At 40.0% G+C, this 19,618-nt stretch overlaps 2 protein-coding genes across 3 annotated transcripts in view; one reads left to right on the top strand and one right to left on the bottom strand.

The window, feature by feature from the left end:
* Positions 1–19,618, top strand: part of CPLX1 (complexin 1) — a 101,041-nt gene that overhangs the window by 76,130 nt on the left and 5,293 nt on the right. The gene's annotated exons all lie outside the window — the stretch shown is intronic.
* PCGF3 (polycomb group ring finger 3) overlaps positions 5,344–19,618 on the bottom strand; it is a 291,744-nt gene continuing 277,469 nt past the window's right edge. Inside the window, exon 9 of the transcript XR_010745803.1 lies at positions 5,344–5,358. The gene's annotated coding sequence lies outside the window, so the exon portion shown is untranslated. The remainder of the gene's footprint in view (positions 5,359–19,618) is intronic.

The following is a 19,618-nucleotide window of genomic DNA, read 5'->3' as shown; positions in this document are numbered from 1 at the left end:
AACAAAAGAGTATGTGGGACTGTTTTATCATGGTTTTGATAACAGAACACAAAACAGTTATCACAAGACTAATTAGAAGGGCAATCTGTGCACTTTCTAGCAATTATGCTATTTAATGCAGCTCAGTTCCTTTAAAAACCTCCAGTCTTGCATGCAATAGGATCCTAATCACAGTGGCTAAAACTTCTGATGGTTTCTGGTTTACAAAAATAGAAATTTAAAGGCAAAAACCTCGTTTGTAGTTATGGGCAATGCTTGTGAAAATTCAAGAATTGCAGCAGCTTTATAATCTGAGAATTGCAGTAAATTCTACCACAGTAAGCAGCCTCAGGCTTCCCAAGAAGAATGGTGGCTGTGATAGGGTGAATGGTGAAGTAACATTTATGTCACATTCATCTCCACTGTAGTTTGGAGAAGAGGATCCCTGGAAGTGTTAAAGAAATGTGTTGATGTGGCAGCTGGGGATGTGGTTTAGAGGTGAACACAGTGGTGCTACGTAAATGGTTGGACTGTTGATCTGGAAGGTCTTTTTCTTAATGACTCCATGAGTCTGTGATGTCAGGCTTCTGTTTCCATCTCTGAGATAAGGCTTTAAGATGGTTGATGTGGTCCCCTCAGTCCTTCAGGGGAAGTGCAGCATGTACTTCGTGTCAAGGTTCCTGCTGTCTTGTGGGCACTGCTAGAGAGCTGGGAAAAGTGACAGGCAAAGCATATGTAGAGATGGGCTGTGCTGTGATCTAGGTACATACGGCTTTTGCTAGAGATTAGTGATTTCTTCCATCCTACTTGAACCACTGGTTTATGATGCTGCAGGTCCTTCTCTGGCTCCTTTATTAGGCTGGTTTCCTTGACCTGAGGGGGAGAACATTTGAGGAAGATGATGCTGCAGCTAAGAGAAGAATATTGTGATAGAGAAGTGTTATTAATCATTCTACTGTAGAGTGTTATCCTAATAATGATAGCAGAACTTAAATCTGTCATGCTTCCTATCCCTTGTGCTACACCATTCATTTAAGAAGACACCCCACTGTGGAGACCATCACAAAGCCTAGCAAGAACGGGTGCAAGCTTCTTTTGAATCTGTGACTCTTATCACATTTGGATTCCACACCACCTCCAGAACAGGAAAAACAAAATAAAAAATGCCAATTAATTCAAAGTCACAGTAGGTTGCTGATTATAAGCTTAAACAGGATAATAAATGCATGGATGTTTTTCCACTTAGAAAAACCAGCCAAAAATGTTATCTACAATTTAAAGTGTTTGACAATTTTATTTATAATTTTATGTAGAAACTGCAGAAAAATGTCCTATAGTATTTAACTTGTTTAAAGGCAAATTTATAGATCAATACATGAACATTTTTATTGGTATGCTAATCCAAATATTTTTTGTCTCATCCACTTGAAGGCTGTTTTTTCCTGTCTGTTGAATCTAAAAAAACTGCTTGTGCTCTGATTCTTTGTTTCTGAACCATAATGTTCTTTGGGGAAAAGTGCAGTGTTGTTTTGCCATGTAAATTGCATGCTGTGCAAAGGAAGAAGGTTTGCAATGCTTTCTGTGTGGAGAGTTAAACATGTTTTATTGGTGTATGGGTTCGTGGGATGGCTTTTTCTGGTTTATATGACACAAGGTATCAGTCTTTCTGCTCCATGATTGCTTTTCACACAGCCTGTAGGTGATTTTACATTTTTGAAACAATAAATGTCAACTGATAATAAAATATCATAACCTGATACTATATGTAATATCTTCTTATATGGTTGTAGATGTTCTCTATCTGTTAAAAAGGGGTGCCAATATTTTCTCCATCCTTCAACTCTTTTTTGTTGAATTTTGCTTTATTTGTGCAATAGCTCATGCAAGAAACTTCAGTGCATGTGCAAGTGGTGGTAGATCTCTGCCACTTGTTCCAGAAGCTGGAACTGGGCAGCTGCCTGTCACAGGGAAATTCTATCTTAAAGCCTCACCTTGACAGAAAAGTAGGAATCCCGCCCGATACTTAATGGTGGATTAGTTTCAGATTCAATTGATTATGGACTGAATATGTTTGCAAGGCTATGTTTAAATATTCTGGTAAGTGGCTTTAGAAAGTTCAAAACAATAATGGGCTAAATGAGCTGGAACATAATATTTAACTAGGAAAACGGTAATGTGAAAGTGTTGAAGAAATCTTTTCATGTGCATGTCCACATTATACAAAAAATCCTGGCACTCTTGAAGGGAAAAAAAATCAGTATTAAAAATAGAACATACACTGGAATGAAGAAAATGGGAAAGAATAATACTATCAAGATTATTATTATTATTTAAATGTACCAGAATTTTAATGGAAGAATAAGAGCAGAAGCAGAACTCTAGAACTGGCAGAATTAAAGAAAATTAAATGTTTGTTAAAAAAAATAAACCCAACCCAGTCCCCAAAAAGAATAGTTCAAATAATACTATTTGGCTATTAGATAAATTTTGCACAACTGTTAATAATGCTTGAAGTTTTTCTAGGTACACAAGACAGAAACAATGCATGTGAGATGAAATTTTAAAGAGTTATTCACAGCCAAAGATTATGCAACGTAACAGCACTGAAGTGAGAAGAGGAAACTTGCATGACTAGGACTGTAGGTACTAGATATCAGGCCACTGGGGTGGGTACATCCGGAACAGAAATAAAAATATATAGAGCCAGTAAGCTTGAATTTGATGATATGAGGTTTGAAGAACTGATCTTGCGTGAGGTTAGAACTTTGGTTCTCACTATAATAATTCTTATGCTTGCTGTATTATCTCTTCTGAATTGCTTGCCTGAAATACTAAAGGAATAAAGGTTTTGCCAACAGAATCCTTGTCAAATAGGTAGATTTTAAGTCTTGTGAATGATTAGTCCTTGACCCTATACCTAATGAATATTTTTATTAAGGAGACAGACAGTTGTGTATAGAAAGAACAGAAAATTGCTCTTCTGCAGGACGGATTAAGAGCTATTATGTCCCATGAAAAATTCATCTGAATCATCATGTGACATAACAATGGCTGTGGATTTCATTTCAGCCATCAAGCCTGTGGTTCAGTGATGGAGATAAAGGCAGATCTAATTCCTTCAAGAGTTACAGCTTTACTGAGAACCATTATTGAATCTCATTAAAATTATATATTATTTTTAAAAGAAAGAAAAAGGAGAAAAAGGCATTTAATGGTAAAAATGCTTCCTACAGTTGGAAATTGCTTTCCATTCTCTCAGAAAAATAAAGGAAAGAATGAAACACTTAATTGTGTTTTGAATGATGTTAGGATAGGAGATCAGCTTTGCTTACTAATGGCTTCACTTAGCTGCCCCCAAGCCATTGATACTTTCAACCAGAATTGAATCACCAGCCTTTCTGAAATATGAATGGGTTTCAGGTTGCTTTCCCCCTTTCCTGATATGAGTACTTGCAGCCTCATTGGACTAAATTCTTTGTATCTCACAGAGGAGCAGGAAGGTGCAGGATGAATATTAAATTTAAACTGTCTGACTAAATTGTGTCTCTGCTCTGGTCAAAGGAGCATTAGAGACCCAAAGCAAAATCACTGTTCAGCAAAAAGAATCTATGCATTGGGGAGCTCTGAAAGTTCCATCAGCCTCTTGCCAGAGAAGAAAATGTTGCTGAAAACACTGATGTTGAAGACCCTTGAAGAAAATGTATCAGTTCGAAAGAGATTTGGTCTAGCAAGAGAAGAACCAAATGCTTGTGGCATGATGATGCATTCCTGTCTCAGTTTTCTGTAACACTGGAGTAGCTCTTCAAATAAGGGCTTGCTGACAGCAAGTGAGAAAATCATTGTAAGTGGAATGTCTTGATTATACTAAAACATATCAATTCAGTCTCTTAGGAAGAAAAAAAATCAAATATGGAGGCTTGTTTTTCAAAACAGCAAAAGTTCAAGGAGTTTTTTTTAAAGCCAAAGGTAAAGCAAAAGTGCCATTGTCTTAGAGTTAGAGTGGTGTTAGAGAATGTAAAAAAAAATGTTCATAAGGAGCTCAGGATAGATGAGAAAAGACAAATAACATGGAGGCAAAATGAGTTAAGTGATATCATCAGGATGATGCAGCAATTTAGTGGCAAAGCTGGAAAAAACTCCATGTTCCTTGAACACCTGTGCCTGCTTAATGTATGACTTCACAGCATACACGATTCAGTAATCCCACTCATTTCCACTACTGTAAGAAGAGAAGAAATCTGATTGAGACACTATTCATGTGGTGTGCAAGTGAAAGACAAAGCTCTTACGTACATTAGTTCTTAGGCAAAACAGACTGCCTTGTGCAAGTGCTCTGAAGAAATTAGCAGAGTAATATTTGTAAAAATTATTCAACTGAACAGAGATGAGAAGAAGAAATAGGAGAGTCCCAAGACTGATCCCTGCTCAGAGAAATCACTGAGAGACTTTAATTAGTGTTAATTGGAATGAATTGATCCTTTTTTGAGTATTAAGTTAGCTTGAAACCACAGTTTAAAATGCAGTCTTACATTAAGAAATATCGAAAGAAATGAAAGTTTATCTGAAGATCAGAGGACACAAGGTAAAAAATAAAATATGGCCCCAGTGTGTTTATTATTTATAAAATGTAAATTGGTAAAGGATATGGATAGGCTTACCTCAGAGTAAGCATAACAATTAGAAATAAGTACACATGGAAAATTAGAAAGTAATTTCTGACCTGTGTCTGTGTCCTCAGAATTAAGTATTAAGTTCAGTAAAGTATTACTATGACAACACTAAATTACAAAGAATAGTGTGGTAAATGTATAAGGATAGATTTTATGATTATTTGGTATTTATTAGGTGAAATATCAAAAACTTTGTTTTTTCTTTCTAATTTTACACTTCCAAAACATAGCAAAGAGCTGATATGTTTCTGAGCTTTTTTTAACAATTGTAAATTCCCAGTATTCGTGACATGCACACACTGGAAAACGATTTCTGTTTTGCTTAGAAAAGAGACAGAAAGGACAAATGAAGAATTGGAAAGAACAGATAAATATTTAAGAGCCACTTGATTTTTTAAAAAGCTTTAAAAATTAAAAAATACACAGAATGGGAAGACTGTGCACCAATGAGTTTCTCTAAGCATATATCTCAACTCTGCACTAAAGCTTTGAGTGAGAGAAACCATTTAGAAGGCATATTCTCCAGGACTCAGTCTTTGCTAGAACTTGGATTTCTGTGTGGCTGTAGAGTTAGGCCTGTGCATTTATCTTTTAATAAATATAATGAACTATTAACAGACTATCTAACTGTGCTACATTACCAAAACTTCTTAGTGAACAAGTGCTCCTTCAGATTAAAGAGTTCTCACATCTGCCCACAACACTCACTCTCTTTCCTGCTCTCTGAAATTTAATCTTAATGCAGTAGTTCAGTCTCTAGCTGTTGTTGAAAGAGCACCTGAGGAGTGATGCTGCAAAATGGAAGCTCAGAAGCATGTATGATAATTGCACCCATGTCAGCCAATTCTTAGAAATGACCAGTAAGAGTGGGATGTGGGAGATCACCCTGGCAGCTTGTCAGAGGAGGGGAGATGTAAGGCTTTGCAGATCTTACGAATCCTTGTCACAGTTTCATGTGTGTTGCAGTGGTTCTGTGTGCAGATTGCATCTTGATGTTTTGAAGCATCATATCTGAAATCTTTAAATAGAATTGAAAATGAGAAATATAACAGGATTTTTAAAAAATATCCATTCATAGAGAAGAGGTAAATGTGAAAACCCAAATGCAAGCTTAGTTTCATGGTGTCCCTAAACTGCCAATAGTTGAAAGTAGTTGCTACCAGAGGCATCTGTTAATATTACCCTAATTCTTGCAATCCTTCTCAGAGCAGAAACTTCTCGCTATCTAACTGGACCCTTGTTATATCACAGTATTTGCAGTTTTCTTGTGCTGCTGCATGCCTGCTACACATTTTCAGCTGTAGTAAGTTTTTTCTCCTTCCTTTTCCTTCTAAGTCCAGACAATTATGTATCTCTGCTGCATATAAAGAAGCAAGTAAGTCTGGGCTGTTAACACTGGTGACTGTATCTCTCCTTCCCTCCACTTTTGGTGGGCACAGAAGTCACTCTACCACAAATCCATATGTTCTACTTCAAATTTCCTCCTTATTCATCCTGAATCTAAGGAGTATATCTGAGTCTTATGTCATACTGTAACGTAGAAAGAAGAGAACCTGAATGGGGTCCATTGTTCAAACCACAGCACAACTGCCCTGCTCAAAGCCAGCAGCAGACCACCCTATGATTTTAATCTTCTGCAGTGAAGGAAACAATTGCTAGGGGAGTGCCAGGACTGGAAAGAACTTGGGATGCTGAAACAGAGCTATAAAATTTTAATGTAATGGCTGGAGGACAAAGTCATTGTAGTCTTCTAGATAGTACATACCAGAAAAATACTAAGGGGATAATATTTTTTACACAGCATTATGCTCTTTCTGCACTTGGCTCTGACAACTATGGACCTTCACATACTCTGCCCAAGATTCCTTTCTCTTTCTGTCTTATCTCCCCTCTGCTGCAAGAAGCAGACATGGAGTTCAATTTCACAGATTGTCCCAACACAGAGCTATTGGCATAATTTCTTCTGATTGTCCTAAGGGTGCACCTGATGAAACCTCATTGTTGGAGCAATATCTTAATTCTTATTAGAGAAATTTTTTGAGAAATTCTTATTTCTCCAAAACTCTGACTAGCCAATGAGATTTAAATACCCTGCAGCCATGCAAAGCTTAAGACCCACTAAATCCTTCAAAGGAGACAGTCTGAGAGGGCCTCAGATTGGAGAGCAGTGGTGGCAGGCCAGAACCCAAGGAGAAGAGCTGCTGGAAGATGACTCTTACTGCACTGGGACTCAAGATGTGCAGAGAAAAACAATCCAGGCTCATTCCTTGATCTTTTTCTAGAAGGGCTTATCCATTTTAGCAGCACCACTGAGAAAGGTCCACAGATTACAGAGGAAAAGCGGGATAGTTAGTGAGGTAACTTTTGGGCAGGTAGCAAATATTATCATCCTAACTGGAAGCCCATTAACTCTGTCTTTTGTATTAGTCATCAGAACTAGTGACATTGATTTTTGGTCTGCTGAAAGTGATAGGCACTACATTTAAAAAGAGCAAAGTGTCTGGTATGCAACAAAAAGATCTTGTAAAAGGAAATCAGAATTGCAGGAAGTCTATCTCACTGCTATTGTTAGTTTTCATTAGCTGAACCCAAATTTATGGTTGTTTCCATTTCTGCTGAAGGAATGGATTATGCTTAAGAGGAGATGAGGTGGGGTGAGGGGGAGAGAGAGAGGGAGTGAGGAAGTGGAAGAAGAATCTCAATTCTTTCTAGTTTGAGTGAATCAGTCAGAATGAGAACAGGTAAATAAGTGTCTGTTTTTTAAAAAATTAAAGGATTTCACAATAGGCACCTATAGAGATCAGAGTGAGAAAGAGATGAATTCAGGTGAGGAGAAAGGTTTGGGAATATTTAGGATCATTGTAGGGACAACCAGGTTCACCAATGAGTTTGTCTTACCAGCCTTTAGCAGTCAAACTGTTTATTGTCTGAACTGGCTGTAATTTCTTCCTTGGTACTCAGTAGGGAGAGATGCATACCTAAGAGCATGATGTCCCAGGTGCACACCTTGGGACATCCATAGAATGTCTTGCTGCCCACAGTGAATGCCTCTGCCCACTGACTAGAAGGGCTTAGAACACATGCTTAACTTGTAGCTAACTGTCGAGCAAGCTCTCATTCCTCATCTTCTATTACCAGGTTCATTGCAAAGCTCATGTGTAGAGGATTGGCCCAAGTGGGAGAACATCATGCTAAATAGGCAGCTTAGTTAAGCTTAGTCATGGCCTTTAAAACAGTTTGCAGTCTCTTTGTCTCTCTGGAGCTGGAGATGGCTGTGTCTGGCAAAGAGCAGCCCCTGAATTCTTGTCACAGAGGCCACTGCCCTGCTGTCAGCACTTGGACGTAGGATCCCAATGCTGTCTAGGTTACCAGACTTTGTCTCTTCTGCTGTAGAAATGCCCTGCATTTCTAAGGTAAGGTTCAGAGGGTAATTATTCTAGTGTCTGGAGTTTTGCTTTTAGTTTTAAATATACTTTTCAGATGATAACAAAGCAGGAAAAGCCACAGGGCAAAGTGACAAAATATTGTTAATGTCTCCTAATTAAATTCATTGAAGCAAATCATCTTTCTGCTTCCTATGTTCTCCATTGTCTGCAGTGTTTTTTGTCTCTCCCCCAGAATGAGCTGGTACTTTCTTCTCCTGGGAGCCACACACTTGCTCTGATAAAGGCTGATGAAGTTAGTGCCCCAGAAAAGTAATTTTCCAAACACAAGGCTGAATAACCAGACAAATATTATTTTCACACAGATTACTGAAAAACCCCCACAGAGTCCTTGGGCTTGCAGGGCTGCGCTGGGAAGCAGGTTAGAGATGGAATATTGATGGGCAGTTTAGAGAGCAAGCAGGTGCTTTTTATGATCGTGCTTTGTCATTGAGTTGTGCTTGTTTTCAGACAATCAGAAGCTGTGTCTCTCTGAGACAAACTTTTTTCTTCCTGATATGTAAGTGGGAGGAGCTAGTTTCTTTCTATGGTGAGAATGAAGTCAAACAAGTGCAGGAACTGGGGCTGAGGAACCTGCCACATTGGGAAAGTGACAGGCAAGCTGTTACCAGTAAGGATGCCAAGAATGCATGAATATATAAATAAAAGGGAGATTTTCTATCAGCAAAGAAATGCACACCATGTTTCCCACTCTTCTTGAAAGTACTCCAGAATTAGAAGCTTGTGCCCAACTTAAAAATCTGCACACTAGTTTTTTGCCAATGTGCAAACTTCCTACCCTCCCACACTCTACAAATCTCTTTGACAAAAATCCTGCAGATGATGGATTTCCACCCTTGAGGCACATTAGGTCAAGAACAGTAAGTACCTGAAGTCACAGAAATGTCAGCATTTGGTAAGTAAGATCTGAAAGGTAATCGCTGTATATACTTGCTTGACCTGTTGTCATGGTGGCAGGACCTGTCCATCAGTGGGCATGAAACATCTCTTTTCATTCCAGCAGCTCAGCCAGCTCAGCCAGAGAACTGTTTCTACTTCTTTTTATTTGTTCTGCCCATGCTCTAGTCTGGGCTGAACTTGCTTATGGGTGGCTTCTCTGTTCTGCACACATAGAGCCCATTCTTTCAGGTGCTTCTCAAAGGCCACTGTGTTCCTTCTCTCAGTATCAGAGCTCCTAGGTTTGTCACTGAGTTTGTGCCAGCTTCTTCTGCGTGTACTTGCATGGTAGTAATTTTTAAAGAACTCTACTATTAGTAAATGGCATGCTTCCACTAACATGGGACTTCTCTTGAGGCAGCAAACACTGCTGATTTGAAAGGGCATTTCTCCCAGCTTCTCAACAAAAACTTACATGAAGAGATTCCAAGTTTTAGCAGCGATTTGGATAACTAGGACCATTACCAAAAAGGCTGAGGCATTGGCCAAAAACCCCAACTGATCCAAAAAAACTCATGTGATCCTAAGGAAAGGAGTCAAGTGTATTCTTATTTGATCTTTTTAATTTCTTCTTTTTTACATTTGAAGAATAATTGTTCATTAATGGCCTGAAGCAATTTAATTTTCTTAAGTAATACAATTCCTAGTGGCTCATGGCTTTGCTAAGCATGTACAGATATTTCATGATGGGAAGGTATTAAATAGTGGTCAGGATAAAGAAAAGCCAAATCAGTTGATCATATTGGTGATGTCTATGGTCACATTAATGTGCAGGCTCAGTTACTGAAGTGTTCCCTTCCAGCGGTCCTTTCCCCTTGAGGTTGTCCAAGGTGCGATTTAAGGTCTCTCTGCCCTCTTCTTCTGCTTCCCACATCAGCTACCAGGAGTTTCTTTAATGACATCAAAATGCTCAGACAATATGAAAATAAAATAGAGAGCCAGCTTCCCTTTGCCTAGCTTGAGGAGGATAGGATGAGCATGACTGGTTATCAATTACCCCTTAAGTAAGTTCTTTGAGCTGCTGCTTTATGATATGCACACAACAAAAATCCAACATGCTGCATGCATCCCATTCACTACTGTGACAGAAAATCCTCACCTGATTAGATCAAGAAAGAGAAAGAAAATGGGCTTGTTACTCTCTTCTTGACTCACTGTCTGGAAGATGAATGCTTCCATGCATCGAGGGGTTTACACTTCAGCTGTTCCATACTCTACTAGTGGAGTTGCTATGGGGTTCTGCATATATGGAGAGGGCAAGAAAAACTGGGCATCCCAGCCAAGACTTCAAGAACTTCTGAAATTTATTAAAATTATTAAAGAGCCTTTGAAAAGGCTCCTTTTGGTACTTCAGTGAATGGATGCTGGTAGGAGATGAAATGCCTTTTACAGTAGAACAAAGATGTACCTGGGAAAAATGTACAGCAGAGACAGCAAGCTCCTCTACATGAAGTTCATCTCCCCCTTCTGCTGTACGGCTCTTAGCTGGATGTGGCTGTGAGCTCCATGGGCTCTGCCTCTGCTCACATATCCCTGACAATACAAAACATTTGTTCTCTGGCCATAGCCAGCCAAGAGAAAGAATGAGCAAAGCTCAGCAGCTGATTCCACAGAGAGGAAATAAGAAACATACACTTGATCTCTAGAATGAGTTTTGAGCTATCAGCCCAAGCTAGTTGATTGCTGTTACAATGGTCTGAGATTTCTTTATGCCATGGCTGTTTACAGTTGAAAACAGTTCTTCAGGTTTGTCATAGCAACCCAACTTTGCAACACTATATAGACTGAGTGGGTTTCTCACTTCAACACCATTATTGCTGCTTGGTTGGACTGTTTAGATGAACCAGATATCTTCCCTTATCAGCTTTCACTACAAACACATCTTCTCTAGTCTCTTGGGAAGCAAGAAAACTACCTCGAATTAAGTAAGGAAGAGGCTGGTGTGCTAGTTCAAGAAGGGCTAGAGAAAACGAAGTGACTTGCCCTTAGTTTTTTCATGTCCTTCTGAAAAGCTGCAGCATATAAATTAACACTCATAATTTCCTACTCGCTCTTTTAGATGTCAAAAGTTTTCTTCCTATTTTTAAAGCATTTTGGTGTCAGAGTTCTCACTTCTGTTGCCAGTTAATGGGATTGAGAAATACTCTTTGTAGTTCAGAGGGAGGAGTGTGTAAAAGGTTTGAAACTAATTGATTAACTACCTTTGATTTTACTGAGTCTTGGCTGAGAGTTTTTGACAATGCCTTGGTCTCAACAAATGTACTGGCAGGGTGGCTGTGCTAATTAGATCCTAGCTGCAATGGCAGCATTTATTCTACACAGAAGAATTCCCAAGGAATTTATGACAACAATTAAATAGTTTCAAAGCAAGGACTAAAGATAATCACCCAACTAATCTTTCCTGATCTCTTATTGTTGCTGAATTACATTATCTTGCACTGTCAGCAAAGTCAGCAATTACAGCTTTGGTGTAGTTTACTTAAAAAAAGTCTTACAGAAAAGTTTGATGCAGTTTATTGTGCCGTTAAATTCATCCTGTCAACCCAGGGGAATTACTGAGGACAGTATAACGTATGAAAATCGCACAGAAACAACTCCTTATATTTCAGTGTAGCGTCATTGTAAGCAATGACTGTGTTTCAAGGCAGACTCAGTGTAGCCTCTTTAAAAGGATAAATCTTATTTAAATTCTCTTTTCACCAAGAAATGAATTGTCTCCCATATGGTCACACAGAAAGCTGAGAAAAACTGCAGATGCATACCTAAATTTCGGTCTAAGGGCCTCTTTTCCTCCTAGGTAAGCTCCTGGAATTCTCAGAAATAGTGATATGAGTACTACTTTTATACCTGGACCTGTTAGTTGTCTCTATTTTTATTTTTTTTTTTTGTAATAATCTATGTTTATGATATGTTGAATTTTTTTTATATAGAAAATTATCTTTTTCATTTTAATCAAACCTACTTACAGGTTTAGGATAACAGTATGCACTTACAGTTAAATGTGACTGTTCCTCACAGTGCTGAACTTCATTAGGGAACAAAAATTTATGTGGAGCTTTCAGTCACATAGAGGGCACCACTTCCAGAATCCTTTCTAAATTCCTTCTTAATCTGCTGTGATGAGTTCTGTTAACCTATTACTTTGCTCATAACACTGTACTACATGTTCATGAGCACTCCTTAGTGTACTACAAAGTGCCAAGGAGTACCTAAAGTTTCATAGTAGCTATAGCTGATATGTGCACAGAGAAAAGTTCTAGCAATATGCTAGAAATAAAACTTATGGTAAGAAACTGGTTTAAAAAAAATCTGCCTTTCATGGCTTCTCAAGGATTTGCAGAGATGAGATGCAGAGAGCTCATAGAGTTTACCTACTGAAAGCTGAATTTAAAATGAATCAGCCATTTAGGGCTCAATCTCTGAATTTTGAGCTGGCTTCAAGCTCCAATCTGTGAAAATGCTTGTGATCAATAAGGCAATGAAATGCTGAACCTCACCAAGAACAAACCTAACAAGGCAGGATAATAATAAATTTTTCAGCCTCATGAGCTAACAGTGAGTTCCCTATTTACCTGGAGAGTACAAACTATATTTCTTTTGGCAGTTATCTGGATCTTCATCATGCTACTCCTCATCTTGTGGTGAACCACTTCTTATCCTCTAGAGCACTTGTATTATATTCCTGTAAAAACACACTGACTGAACTAGAGCTTTCAAATAAAAATTTAGTAAGCGAAAATGAAAACAAACCCAAAAACCCAAAACCAAACAAGAAACAAAACAAAAAAGAGCTGTCACATGTGGAAAACACAGGCTATGGAGAAGAAATAGTTGTGTCTGATCTCATTTGTTTCAGTATCCTGGGGAAATAATTTTAGCAGCCTTGTACTAAAAGAAAGCTTTCATTTGGCAAAGGAAATACATGCAGGAGGCAGGAAGAAGGATGAGCAGCTTATACTCCATGTTATGATCTTACACGGTGCACACATAAAGAAGGATATATCCTATGGATTTATTTATGCTATCAGATACATAGCTATAACATAAATTCTTCTAAACTCATACAAGAAGTTTTTCTTATGGAAAACTAAATGAAGACTCTGGAAACACAAAAAACCATAACCTGCATTGGCTAGTAGCACACCTGCTCTGCATCGCTGGAAAATGCCTCTGTTCTCATGGGAACCTTCTGCACCTTGACCCCATCTTGGTGCTCATGGAGCAAATCTAAACTTTCACTGTAACCTATGAGCAATTAAACTGCAGTTATTACTGTGGATATGTAATTTTTCTTTCTTTTTTTCCTGCTTAACTGCTTTGAAGGATAGAATTGACCCAGATTTTCTTAATTGAAGCTGCAGGTTGGATTCCGGGGGAGAGACTTTTCCACAGGACCCAACAGGTTTAGGATAACAGTATGCACTGTACTTTTCTTGGGCCCTGTAGTCATGAGTCAGTGTACTGATTTCAGTCTACCCTCTAGATACCTAAAATCAGTATTTTGAAGGCTCTGATCCTATATACTTCTTCATGAGTCAGATATTCTCTGCTTACTCTGGAGATTTCTTCTCTGATTACAAGATGGAAAAACTTTGCTAGTCAGCAGTAATTTATCTCCATTCGTGAAGCTTTCAAGACCTCATTGCCTCTCGCTGAGGCTGACCATATTGCAGAAAGGCATTGTTTTAATATGGATGCTGCACACCCAAAAGGAAGAAAAAAAACATGTTTACAAACACAGAAAAAATGAAAACATGTTTTTTGCTGAGTATTCTGAAAAATTCATGGTATGTGATACCTATGTCTGTTGTTTCTCAAAGCCTTGGTTTCCAAAGAGCAGTATATTTGTTCACAAATTGTAGTTCACACTGCCTGTATGTAGTAATGGGAAAAAAAAGGCATTTGACTGGGAAAACTTAGCATAGTCCAGTGACTTGAGCGGTTAGCAGAATGGCCAGTTTGCTTCGGCAGAGTCAGCACACACAGTAGATTAATCCAAAATATGTTTCCCATCTGCCTCTGTGAAAACACACCCAGAATGGGCACAAAACAAGAGAAGTTAGAGAGTGTACATGCCTGCAGGGCCAGGATTTTATTGGCATCACAGGGGTGTGGTGGATGGCTTCTGTAACTGGGTATCAGGAGAGCAGACTTCAGGCTCTGCAGAGATCTGCTTGGTAGAATACCATGGGATAAAATACTGGAGGGAATGGGAGTACAAAAAAGCTATTCAATATACACGGATCTCCACCTCCAAACTCAGGAGCAATGAACCCCAACAAAAATGCCCAGCAAGATCATGGAGCAGATCCTCTAAAGTAGAGAGACACAGATTTGATGGCTGGATCACTTGATGGTTAAGGAATGGCTGAATGGACAAAAAGAGCTGTGGTGTACCATCCCATCTTTAAGGGGAGGGAGCATGGAAAATAAAAATATGCTTGTTATCGAAAATAACAACAAAAGTCAGAGGGTCCAACAAAGTTCACTGTATTTTATTAGTAAATTGCACACTTGGCATGGAAATTGGTATTAGTTAGTCCCTACCATATAAGCACACAACAGAGGATGTTGGGTAAAGAGTTAAGATGAAAAGGAAGGGAGAAGGGAAGAGGTGAATTAGAGAAAGTGAGAGAGGGAAGGGAAGGGAAGGGAAGGGAAGGGAAGGGAAGGGAAGGGAAGGGAAGGGAAGGGAAGGGAAGGGAAGGGAAGGGAAGGGAAGGGAAGGGAAGGGAAGGGAAGGGAAGGGAAGGGAAGGGAAGGGAAGGGAAGGGAAGGGAAGGGAAGGGAAGGGAAGGGAAGGGAAGGGAAGGGAAGGAAGGGAAGGGAAGGGAAGGGAAGGGAAGGGAAGGGAAGGGGAAGGGAAGGGGAAGGGAAGGGAGGGGGAGGGAGGGGGAGGGAAGGGAGGGGGAAGGAGGGGGAGGGAAGGGAGGGGGAAGGGGGAAGAGGAGGGGGAAGGGGAGGGGGAAGGGGGAAGAGGAGGGGGAAGGGGAGGGGGAAGGGAAGAAGGAATCACCAGGGATAGTTTCCAGTGTCAGGAGTCTTGGGTGATCTTGTTTCCCGCTTAGAGTCCATGCCCACTTCTTTACTTCATTCCCATGCTTATATTGTGCTGTGTTGGGCTTAAAACCAAGGAGGCATAAAAAGGATTTTTGTCCTGGAAAAGTTCTGCACTTCGTTCTAGCCCATCTCCAGCCCTGACTTGTTCTTTCCCATGGTGTGTTACTACCAACAATTCTTGGCTGTTATTACCAACATGGTTGGCTTCACAGCTATTGGGCTATCAGTGTTTGAGACATATTAATTTAGCCTCCTTTTCTGCTAGGATTCTGCATGTGGTTAAAGGCTCAGTGTCCAAGCAGATACCAGAGATGAGTGATGTCCTCACGTTTGGTGTTGAACTAGCGCTGTTCAGCATCTTTGTCAGTGACACATACAGTGGGATCAAGGACACCCTCAGCAAGTTTTCTCACAAACACCAGGCTGTGTTGGGCAGTTGACCTGCTGCAGAGAAGGGATGCTATCCAGAGGGCCCTGGACAGGCTGGAGAGGTGGGGCTGTGCAAACCCTGTGAAGGTCAGAAAGGCCAAGTGCAAGGTGCTGTACCTGGGACAGGGAATTCCCAAACACAAATACAGACTGGGCAGTGGATGGATTGAGAGCAGCACTGAGGAGGGCTTGAGAGTGGATGAGAACTTTGATATGACTTGGCAATGTGCACTTGCAGTCCAGAAAATCACTCTATCCTGGGCTGCATTAAAGGCAGCTTGGCCAGCAGATGTAGTGAAGTGACTATCCTTCTGTTGTGCTTTTCTGATACCTATCTGGAGCAATGTGTCCAGATATGTGTCCATAAGAAGGATATGGACCTGTTTGAGCAACTCTAGAGGAGGGTCAGAAAGATGATTAGAGGGCTGGTGCACCTCGCCTCTCTCCCATGGCTGGATGGGACTCTCAGCAAACTAGTTTAGTGGAAGGTGTCCCTGCCTATAGGGGGTTTGGGGTGATTTGGAGATATTTGTAAGGTCCGTTCCAGCTCAGGCCATTCTACAATCCTATGATCCCTTTCTTGTAACTAGGTTTGTCTAGGCTGGTCTCCCCTGAAACTGATGGAACCATTGCCCTTGATCTGTGTTTGCAGAAAATTCAGAGATGGCTTCTGCAACCAGGAACATGATGCAGTTCAGTTTTTCACTTAAACAACAGTGGACAGATATGATACTGTTTTCAATTGAAGTAAACAAACAAGGCTTGTTGAGTACAGATCTGATCTCCCTCAGAGAGCAGTGCTTTATCTTGGACTCCATCTGTTGTGGAGCAGCAGAAAAGCAGATTTCGTATCTATTGTGTAGGGTAGCATTACTCGTGGATGCTTGGAGAACTGAGTATTCCCATAGGATTGTTCTGCAGTTCCACAGCCAATTGGAATAGAAACCAGGGGTGTGGTTCTCAGGCAGCAATATTGCTGTGGGGAGAAGGAAAGACTGTGATTCACCCAGTGTCACCAGAAGATGCTGATGGGAGGCAGTTGAAGATCATGTGTGCCCTTTGAAATCCACATCTACATCTGATACATGTTTGTGGTGCAAGAGAAAACCTGTAGGCCTCTGTGTTTGCTGTGGGAGCCCCCTGAGAGAAACTGGGCGATAAGACTGAAGAGCATACTGGAAAAAAGACAGGTCATGCAAGAAGAATTGCTGTGATTTTGACAGAGCTGAAAGCCTGAGCTAGCACAGAGTAGCAAGGCATGTGTAGCCATCAGGAACTTATGGGGAGATGGAATCTTGGATGAGTTAAAATATTCAAAGGACATGAGTCAGGTTTGCAAATAACTGGTGCTGGAAAACTGCCTGAAAAACTCTGACAGCCCCCAAGGAAATGGTTTTGGAACCTCTTTTCTGGGAGAGATGAGGCCCTGCCTTTGCATCTTAAGTGTCCCCTGCCTGAAGTTCAATTGTCCTCTTTTTTTTTCTCCCTGCCACCTCTCTCCTGAGCTGTGCTCCTGTTTAGCTCACATGCAATTGAACAATGTAGTTTAGGACTGCAATTGCCAGACTTTGCCTTGTTCTTTTCCATTGTTAATCAGCTGTCTTCCACTAGCACATTGACAGGGTCAGCAGAGCTGTGCAGCAGAATGTAGAGACAAGGAAACACCCACACCTACACTCACTCCACGCAAGCCCCCAGGCACACCCCCCACACACCCTGCTGGTGTGTCCTTGACTGAGACACCCAGCTTTCTCTCTCATGCCTTTCAGTCCATGCCATGGTTTGGAATTTGCATGATTGCCCATGTGGCAGGTTGTGATTCTTTGTTCTTTACTCCTCAGAAAGCAGAGAGATTATCTAGGGTCAGCGTGTCTGAGTTGCCTGAAACAGTCAGTGTTATTCTAACACTGCATGGCAGACCTTGCACTTAAATGGGTTATTTGAGAGACAAACAGAGTGTCCTCCTTTCATATGTGTTAAAAGCCTCCCTCACAAGTTTTCTGGGGACTAATTCTCTCTGTCAAGCTCAGGATAAGTGAACTGATAGAAAGACAAGTAGATCAACAAAACAAATAAGCAAGAAGAGCCAAATTTAACACAAAATTAAATCAGCAGATTTGAGCTGAAAGAAAAGCCAGAGCACATTTTTTGGGTAGGTCTACATCAAAGTAGACTCTGTGCTTTAAACCGTGGTGAGAACAGTGTATTTGAGGCTCTGGGTTTCAGCACCCTCACCTGTATTTGACAGCCTGTTCACTCACAGAGAGACCAAAGAAATCATGTAGAAAGACTTCCAAGTTTGTACAAATCAAATAAAAGGGGAATCTTTTTCTGTACCCTAGACTCTCACTGTTGTGGAACTAAAGGTCAGTGCTGAACTCTGCGCTGATTTTTTTCAGTCCTACATATATTCCTGGCAGAAAATTGGTAATGGAAGAGAAAAATAAGAACTTTGCACAGTTGGTAAATAATGTCCAAAAGGACAGATGAAAGATAAATATTTTTGTAGTAGCTGCATATTTTCCAGATTTTTTTAAGACATTCATGGGAAATCACATTAGACATGAGGAGAAATACTTCAATTTCAAAGGGTAGTTAAGTCTGAGAACAGGTGAAGAGTAGTTGAAGTCACTAAGAAAAAGACTTAGGTCAGGGTAACTCTTGAGATAAAATGGTGTGCATGTTGCCCTTTCAGTGTCTTTTCTAACCAGATGCTTTCAAGTCTGGCTGATTTTTTTTTTTTTAATTGAGGTTCAGAATATGAATGAAATTTTGCAGACAGAGTTGTTAGTATAGACTTGCATAATTTTTATAGGAAACAAGATAAGGAATAAATATTTAAACCTCCCAGTAGCTTTTCAAACCTTAGCTAGTAAATAGTCAATAAAATAGTAATTCCAAGGATGGCTGTATCTGCTGCAGCTGTTCAGACATAGTTTCAGTACTACCTGCAGCTATGCAAAGCCACTGCAAAGTGAAATTCCCTGAAGAGAGATGTAACCACTATAGTTCACATGCCAACCTTTTCCCAGAGGATAAAGCTTGGTGATGTGTGATATTATTTCATGCAGTATTATTTCATGCAGTATTATTTCATATGCAGTAATATTTGGACTGAGGTCCAGTTTCAAGCTCTCAGGACAGTATGGGAGTAAGAGTTGTTTCCTACTTCTCTGGTCCCACCATATAGTCTTTGAGTTATCTTTGTATCCCCTACAAAGCTCCTTTTTTAGTTCTTTAGCTTTTTCAGATAAATCACTTGTTTCTAAATAGGCACTTCCAAGTCTGATCCAAGGAAAACCATTTCCTTGCACATTGATTGCAGCTGTCTTCCTGTAGAGTCAGTTCCACTCCTGACCCAAAGATATGCTATTACATCTGCAAGTGTGTTAGTTATATTACTCTTTATCCATCCCATAGACTAAATATTTGCTAGATAAACATGTTCATTTTTAGTAGAAGCTGTTGGCTTGTCTTAAGAAATTGTAACTATATTTATGATAGGTTCACATTTTAGGCTGCAGATCCCATTGGCTCAACGTTCCTCTACTCCCTGACACTCTTACTGCCATTAGATCAAATTTCCAGAATGTTTCTAGTTCATGCACCTACTTGCCTTGTAAAAAACTGGAGGAATAGGGAGAAAGAGAGATGGGGAGGAAGTTGATGTTGTTTGTTAGTATTTTAGTCTTGTCTGTTCCTGACATGCAGTCAGTGAGTGGGGGTTAAGCCAAGGGCCTGGGTATTTTTTCCCTACTCTTCCCACCCGATGACTGAGGACTCCAGGCTGACGTATTTCTCTAAAATGACCCAGTGATGACAATCCCCATGTGGCTGCAGAGTAATAGCTCTAGGAGTGGCAAGAGGGTACACATACTAAAAATGTTTCAGTATCTTCCTGGGATAGTCCATAATTCTGCATGTAGTGGAAGACATGAATATATGACTGAAGGCCAAGCAGGTAATGATACAACTTCTAATACTAAATTTTGTGGGGTTGAACCTTGAATAAAAATATAACTATTCTCATCCTTCAATTTTTTTGGAAGTAATGAAATATTTCCTATCATCAGAGGACCAGGAAGATTATTTTTAGTCATA

The sequence above is a fragment of the Sylvia atricapilla genome, chromosome Z, assembly GCF_009819655.1.
Source record: "Sylvia atricapilla isolate bSylAtr1 chromosome Z, bSylAtr1.pri, whole genome shotgun sequence".
In the NCBI taxonomy this organism is placed as follows: Eukaryota; Metazoa; Chordata; class Aves; order Passeriformes; family Sylviidae; genus Sylvia; species Sylvia atricapilla.
Note: the sequence above shows the minus strand (reverse complement) of the source record. Positions and strands in the feature narration are given on the sequence as shown.